General features: G+C 45.3%; 1 pseudogene; it reads right to left on the bottom strand.

The window, feature by feature from the left end:
• Positions 1 to 6,657: 6,657 nt before the first annotated feature.
• On the bottom strand, positions 6,658 to 7,104 carry LOC101517755 (dnaJ homolog subfamily C member 24-like; annotated as a pseudogene).
• Between the last annotated feature and the right edge of the window lie 1,056 nt (positions 7,105 to 8,160).

Below are 8,160 nucleotides of genomic sequence, written 5' to 3'. Positions count from 1 at the left end.
GGCCATTGCAAGTATGTGAAGGACAAACCAGCAGATGGGTGCGCCCTGCGCCTGCTTCTCCAATGAGTAAATAAAAGTTTCTTCAGAACAAGTAGATTCCTTAGCAAAGAGAGTGCGCCTAGAACGCAAAGAAAGCGCATTCCACGAATGAGAGCTCCCCATCAAAGAACTGAGCTTCTCTGGGAAGCCGTGAGTTCTCCCGAGCCCATGATGTTCCTCTAGCAGATCAGCGTGGCCACTGGGTTGACCTGGGTCACCTCCAAGGTCTCAGCAATGCCTGGGGGACTCGTGACAGTCTCAGCAAGGTGCTTCTTCAAAGGATGAGAAGAGATCAGCGGGACCTGATGCTGGCAGACGAAGTTTGGCCACATGTGTGGGACTGTACCCTAATGCCAGGGTTGGGCAGGAGCTCCAACCAGACCTCTCTACCCAGTGTCCTCTAGTCCCATCTGAGCTGCCCGCCTTCCTTCCACCTACCTAACCTCGATCCTTTTCCTGTGCCTCCTCTCCACCACAGAGCCTCCCCGAAAAACTCTAACGACTGGCTCTCCTGCAAGGTTTTGACTGTGGTTTGATTCACAATTGAAATTGAACTGCTCTTGTGGCCGTACTGGGAGATGGGTCATCAATAGGCAATGAAGTCCAAGAGAGAGACGAATGCCTTTCTCAGGAGACTGGGTCAGTAACAGACCAGGCGACTGTGAGGCAAGGCCAGCCCCTGTTGTTTCTCTCCTCTGCACACGCATGTTTGCTCTGCTTTCCTACTATGTTAGGACAGCATAAGGCCCTTGTCAGAGCTCCTGGGTCTTTTAGCCTGCAGAACTGTGAGGTCAAAGAGTGTCCTTCTCTTTATAAATTACCCAGTCATGGGTTTTCTGTTCTAGCAACAGAGATCATGTGAAGACACCTCCCTTTCACACTTAGGCAGGTCAGCTTCAACATTACTGATGGTGGTGCCAGGCTCTCCACCCCTGTCCATGCACCACACCATAGTGAGATAGAAAAACCACCACAGTGGCCTTTGATGTGAGGCCAAAGTTGAAATACATTCCCAATAACTTCCTGTTACTCAGCATGCTTCAGCCTAGGTTTCCTCATCTGGCACTTGGGGAGCAGGATGCGAATGACAGCTGGCATTTGTCCCAGGCCCTAAGCCCATCAAACACAGGCTATCTTTCCAGAACCTCCCACCACCTAGGAGGTGCATCGTCATAGCCCCAATCTGCCCATGGGATTTCCGAGGAGCATGGGAAGTGCTTTATCCAATGCCTGGCATCTTCCCAGAGCAATAAAGGGCTTTGCAAAAGTCCGTGTCGAGTGTCATGGAGAAAAAAAAAAAAAACTATGTACAGATTGCAAAACAATTCTGCAACAAACTGAACTTTTCATATCCTCAAACTTGCTGAAGTCTTTTCATTTGTAAATGATGCTTATTATTCTAAGGTAGACGGTGGGGTCAGGTGCCCTATCTCCACTGCTCTCTCTCCCACCATCATGACGAATGTCGGTGATGTGACGTGGGACCAGAGAAGAGCCGTGAGATTGTGAAATCAGAATTGATTCATTCGATAGCTGGCGGTTCCCAGGCTGCTCACACATCTCTCTAAATCCTGTATCTCCAGGCCAGGAATCTTTGGTGCCATATCTGGGCACTTCCTCCGGAGAACTCAAGACTACCCACGTTGGCTCCGTTGAAGCAAATGGAGAATGCTGGTGGAGGAGATGACTCCCAGAGGCCCAGTGGCATGAAGCCAGGCTGGGGAAGGGAACCTGGCCCGCTGCCAAACATGTTTTGGAAAGAACTGACAAGCTGTGGGTAGGACCTCAGAGAAGGAGAGCTCCAGGCCCTCATAGCCTCCAAGCTTGCCTTGGCAACAGCCTTCGTCCTGTTTTCTTTTGAAAGGGAGCTATGTGACTGCTGCCACTAGGCAATTGTCATTGGTGAACATTTTTTTTTCTCGTGTCATGTCAGAAAAAGACACACATAGACCTTGCCTACAAACAGTGCATTCAGGAGTCAAAGGCATGAGCCAATCTAGTTTTAAAAATGATGTTGCCATCTAAATTCTATTAACCCTACAATGTAATCTCCCTGAGACCAAAATATTGCAATTTCTTTCTCTTTTTTCACTTTTCTTTCTCTCCACTTTAATTTGATTTTTGCTTGCTTTAGAGGATACACAGTAATCAGGTTACGCCACCGTTTTTTTGATCTTGCCCTTGAAGTACCTCCCCATTCTATTTCAACCCATTCTCCACTTCTTCCTTAATCCACTTTCTACCCAGTGAATATCCCAAGAAGAACTGGACAGAGATAAATCATTTTGCCTTGGCAACTTATCAGGCTGAAAAAAAAAAAAAAAAAAACCAACAAGAGATTGCCCTCCCAAACTCAGAAAATCATGTTAGCCCAAGGTACCAAGTCTGTTTATTTTCCTTTATCTAAGGGATAGATTTCATTATGAAAGCTGGGCCTGAGTGAATGGCCAAAGAAGTTGTTAACACTAAGGAAGTGCCAGAAATAATAAATGAATGTGTTTGCTGTTGAAATAGTCCAATCTGGGTTTCGGAAGGGATTATATTTGCTTATTGGAGGGCAGTGATTCACATAGGTTTTAAAGAGTAATTCTGCAACTTCAGCTTTTTGGGAGAGTATGTGGAGTTGCTTGCCAACTCCTGAAAACTCAGAGAATAATTGATTTAACAGGGCTGAAGCAATATTGCTTTTTTATGCAGCTTAAGGTATAAACAAATATTTCCTCTAAGCATAACTTCTAATGTTTGGTTTAATAACAGTCAGCACATTAGATGAAAACAGACACACCTTTTAAATAATCCACTCTGCTTCCATCCCTTCTCTTTCAATATCCAAGAAAATGAAGAACAGTAATGAGTAAACTAGAACGGGGTGAATTATAAACATTGAGTGCCTTGTTTATTTCTTTCTTTCACATTTTGATTACACATTGACTTGAAAAGCAAGTCTTTCTGCCTACAAAATCTAGTTATGGCTTTTCATTCTGTAGGGAAGGAAATGAAGACTAACAATAAACCACTCCTGGCTTGGTGAGGCTGCCCCACACGTGACGACAACAGGAAAGCAGGGCCTGGAGGTCTGGAGTCTCTCACAGCGTCTCTGGCAGCTCGGGAGGCTGCTGGAAGCTCCCTCGTCCTTATCCAGGCACCCTTCTGGGACATTGCCACCCTGTGGCAAGATGGATTTGAACTGCGATGCCCTTAAAAGACATCTTTCAGGTAACAGGCCTGCGAGGTTACAGACATCCTTGGTTACAGCCCTAGCAACGTGGTTTGAAACATTTTCCAACCAGGAAGACAGAACACGTATCAACAGGCAGTGCTTGGAATCCAGTGCCATTAAACTTGCAACAAAAAGAGCATATTGTCTTTGTGGCCAAAGTTCTATTCTCCTTCCCAAACACAAAACCAGGTTGGCTACTGATGAAGAGATGAGCATGAATCTATTGATCTCTTCATGTATTTACCACCTCTATGACCTTTCTTTCAATCATCTCTCTCTCCACCCTCCACCACTATCGACTATCAGATATATTTATCTGTGGGATAGATCCATATATCTAATAAATTTATTTCCTAAGATTTCCACTTTATTTACATGATTTGACTTGGCACCTTCATACCATGATGCTTCATCTCTCCATTTAAGAAAAAAATGAGCAAAATTAAGAGTAACTCACTCCTGGATGACGCAGCAGGCGGAAGTGTGTTATCACATCATTGCCCATGACTCTAAGCTGGCTTTAAAGAAGACCTTAACAAGGAAAATGGAGTGGAAGAATTAGCTTGTACATTTTGTGCAGCAGGCATGAACACAATTAAAATTTGCCTCACGCGCTGCAGGTAATTTACCTTTGAATTGATGTCAAACAGGGAAAATTTCAGTCTGTGGACACTTTATTTTTGTAAAAAAAAAAATGATCAGGGTTCGGAGAACAGAGAAACAGGAAGTGCCACCTCTGCCCTGCCTGATGTCTTGATGCCAATGCGACAATGCAGTGAGCATCACTGAAGCAGACAATGCCTCTTGTTCCCATTACCCCACCATTCAACCTGCCAACCTGTCACGGTTGTAGAGGAGGAATTTTCTTCCTCCTTTCTGCATTTGTCTCTGAGCACTGAGGTGCTGCAATAATGTGCTTGTAACAGGCAATGGGAGGGGAGCCGAGCAAGCCCAGGTCTGTACCCCAGAGCTGCCCAGGGGAACTTCAGAGCAAATGGAGGCCAGCGCCCTGCAAAGCAGCGTTGCCAACTCCGACCGTTTTATTCACCAGCTGTCTTGCTTACCCCGATTCCTTGTTTTCCCAAGTGTCTATCTACATGATTGTGTAATCCAGTGCCCAACCCCACTATGGCCAGGGAGGGCAGAGTCACCAGGCCAGCTGCTGTTTCAACAAACGAGCAGAAAGAGAGGCCTGGGGCTAGGAGACACCATCCCGTGCTCTGGTAGGCCCACCTCGCCTGCAGTGATGAGCCTCCTTCCCCATCAGTCAGGGGTAACAGAGGAGAAAGCTGCAGCACCCACTGATGCCATCCTCTTGCTAAAGAGAAGTCACGAGAGGTGGGAGGGTCCTGTTGGGAAAAGAAAACAAAGGTCAAAGGGCAAGAGGATTTCTGGGATGCCACGTGGGACTGTCATCCATGCGATCTCCTTTGTAGCAGGCTGTTTCTGGCTTTCAGTTCCTTCTGATTCAGACCAGTCCAGTATAATCTCTATCTCACACACACACACACACACACACACACACACACACACACACACCTGCCATACAGGTGGAGAAGAAAGTCAAGGATGACTAGAGAGAAGACAATGGAAGAACACCTCAAAGCAAGCAGTGGGGCAGCAAGGACAGGGGTTTAAATGACCAAGAATTGTTGGTGATGGGCAACAATTCATTATCTGCCCAGTTTGTATCTCTCACTTCCTCCCAGTTGTTGTTTGTCTATCTCAGTGGGACTTTGTTTACATGTATAGGCAATGGGAAGGGGCAGAACTGGGGGGAGGCTGGAATGGCAGGGATGGAAATCAGAGGAAAGAAGTAGAGTAGAAAAGGAAAGATTCTAACAGTAGCTTTCCTTCTCTTCCCACACGTCCCCCACATCATGTGGTCACCAGAGCAAGCACTGTAGATTCAGCAGCCGATGCGAGAAAATTGGGTGGACTCACCTTTGAGGAAGGACACTCTTGCAGTGGGAGAAATGGAACGACTGTGTTCATTCATCAGAGGCTGCTAGGGACCAAATTTCCGACTGGTTAATTTCTAAATAGGGGATTCGCTGTAATGAAGGCCTAAGAGTTCTTGAGTTTGGGTCTTAGCAGAAGCAGCAGGACTTGCACTCCCATTACACTTAATGGGAAGCTCTTGAGGTGAAGAAATAGTCAATTGTGATTTGCGGTTTTTCACCTGTGTGGGCAATAGCCGAGAGATCAACAATAGCAGGATGTGAAAAAGAATATGATGCAAAAAGCAAGAAAAGCTATCAAGATCATATCTGACAAAAGCTACCCAGGTCCCAGCTGAGATAGAAGATGGTCTCAAGGGGTACCATCTTGGGATGGGACATGTCCAATTAGTTGAGTCTGTGTTAGTAGAAATACCAATCTACTGCTGAGCATGCACTCCCACTACCCTCCAGGCAGGTCAGCTTTCCTAGGCAGCTGACCTGAAAGGGAAACAAGATATTTTTTTCAAGCCAGTGCAAATGACTGGACATTTTCAATTGTGGAAGGTGTTTGCGTTTCATGCATTTATTTTTAATATTCCAATGGCAATTCTTTGAGTTTTTGTAAGCTGGCAGGTTTAGACTCAATTTAGGTTTAGACTCAATTTGAACACTTTCTGCAGGGCTGGGAGTAGCCATTATGTAGATCAGGTGTTGTTTTCAAATGTGCAATTCCCACATCAATGGAGGCTGGCATCCCCCAGAAAATCAGGTTGTATAGAATTTGTCAGTTTTGAAGGCACGGGCCCAGAGGCGTGGCCTAGCGGCTAAAAGTCCTCGCCTTGAATGCCCCGGGATCCCATATGGGCGCCGGTTCTAATCCCGGCAGCTCCACTTCCCATCCAGCTCCCTGCTTGTGGCCTGGGAAAGCAGTCGAGGACGGCCCAAAGCTTTGGGACCCTGCACCCGCGTGGGAGACCTGGAAGAGGTTCCAGGTTCCTGGCATCGGATTGGCGCGCACCAGCCCGTTGCGGCTCACTTGGGGAGTGAAACATTGGATGGAAGATCTTCCTCTCTGTCTCTTCTCCTCTCTCTCTCCTCTTCTCTTCTCCTCTCTTCTCCTCTCCAGCTTTCCAATAATAATAATAAAATCTTAAAAAAAAAGTTTTGAAGGCACCTTTAGTGAGTCATTTCACAGGGTTGACTCAGTTGGACATGCAATGATTTTACATTTACATGCCACACATTTGACTTTTCCTTACTAAGTTCGTGATGCTCTTTTTTATTAGTAAATTAATTTTTAATTAATTTAGGTTGGCCTGTGCTTCACCATCTTATATTATCTTTGCAAAAATAGGCCTGACAACAAAAGAATCCATTTCCTTGAATGAACCAAGCTTGAATAGCTTCTCATCGTTTCTGAATATACAATTAAAGAATTCCAAAAAGCAAACAATTTTAGCTATGATGAAAGAGTTCTACAATTAGTGAGCATGAACCACAAGGAATCAGACTAATTTGTTCAGCTTCATCCTTGGAAACACAGTATTTTTCCACCACATCAGCAACTCAGAGAAAAAGAATGTTGGTCTTCTTTCCAAGACATTTCATTCCAAGACTTGGGCACCTACTGGCCCCATATTTCTTAGATCATCTGCACGGGCATTGCAGGTCATACTCTGTCTTTGGCTGTTCCCTCCCTAGAACTTTCTGTGCCTGGTCAACTTCAATGAACTTCTGTAAATATTTTTGCATTGTTCCTACTGGAATATCTGTACTCTGTTTATCTGGGTAATACTATAATATAAGCTTTTGATGTGTGTGTCTTAGATCTGACATGATTTTAGAGGGGTCTACCCCCAGAAAGCTATACCTGTCCTTCCTTGGCATATGTTCAGATGGCATTATGCATCGCACAAGTGGGCCTTCTTGGGTCAGTGCCAACACAGGCTCACACTCGGTGACTGCCTTCAGCCAGGACTGCAAGTTCGTGATGCTCCTTAGCTACATTTGTGCTGATGGTGGGTCAGCATATGACCTTGTCAGCCCCTTTGACAGGTAGACATCTCCTCAGGGCGATTACCCAGTGTTTCAGGATTTTCCTACTCGTCAGGGTGAGGGTGAGGGGGCAGGGCAGATAAGGCCACTCTCTGAATTTTTCTGACAAGGGGAATGGGATAATTCAATGTCCCTCTCCTTTTGGGCATTCCTTACTTACCTCTGGAGTTTGGGTCCCTGTCCTTTGTGTTCTCTTCGTCCCAATCTTAGGGTTCTTCCAGCTGACCAAATCCCTCTGAGCTTGCCTAGATTTCCTAAGGATGTCATCTGCCATGGCTGCCATCTCTGAGATTGTTGATCCATGACCTTGCCCCATCATGTTGGCTGTAGAGCCAAGCCACCCCCATTCAGCTTCCCTTCCAGTATGTGCTAAAGTGATCTTTTAATGTCTCAATTTTTCCATCATTGTGTCTGCAACATGTCTACTGAGTCATGATTGCGATTAAGACAAAGGTTTAATCCAAGTACCTATGAAACTGTGTCACATAATACAATGTAATTAATGAATTAAAAATAATAAATAAATTAAAAAAAAAGTATTTATTAACTTGAACTTTGGAGATACAGAGAGAGGGAGACACACACACACTGATAGAGAGAGATGGATAGAAAGAGATATCTTCTGTATGGTTATTCATTCCCCAAAGGCTCATAGTGGCCAGGGCTGGGCCAGGCTAAAACCAGGAACCTAAAACTCCATCTTGGTCTCTCACATGGATGGCAGGGGCTCAAGCACTCCATCTGTCCACCACTGACACTAGCAGGGAGTTGGATCAGAAGTAGAAGAACTGGGACTTGAATTGTTGTCCATATGGGGTGCTAGTATTGCACAGGACAGTTTAACCAATTGTACCACAGCACTAAAGTGAATCCCAGATTAAGACAGGTTCAGGCACAAATGTT

The sequence above is a fragment of the Ochotona princeps genome, chromosome 1, assembly GCF_030435755.1.
Source record: "Ochotona princeps isolate mOchPri1 chromosome 1, mOchPri1.hap1, whole genome shotgun sequence".
NCBI classification, from domain to species: Eukaryota; Metazoa; Chordata; class Mammalia; order Lagomorpha; family Ochotonidae; genus Ochotona; species Ochotona princeps.
Note: the sequence above shows the minus strand (reverse complement) of the source record. Positions and strands in the feature narration are given on the sequence as shown.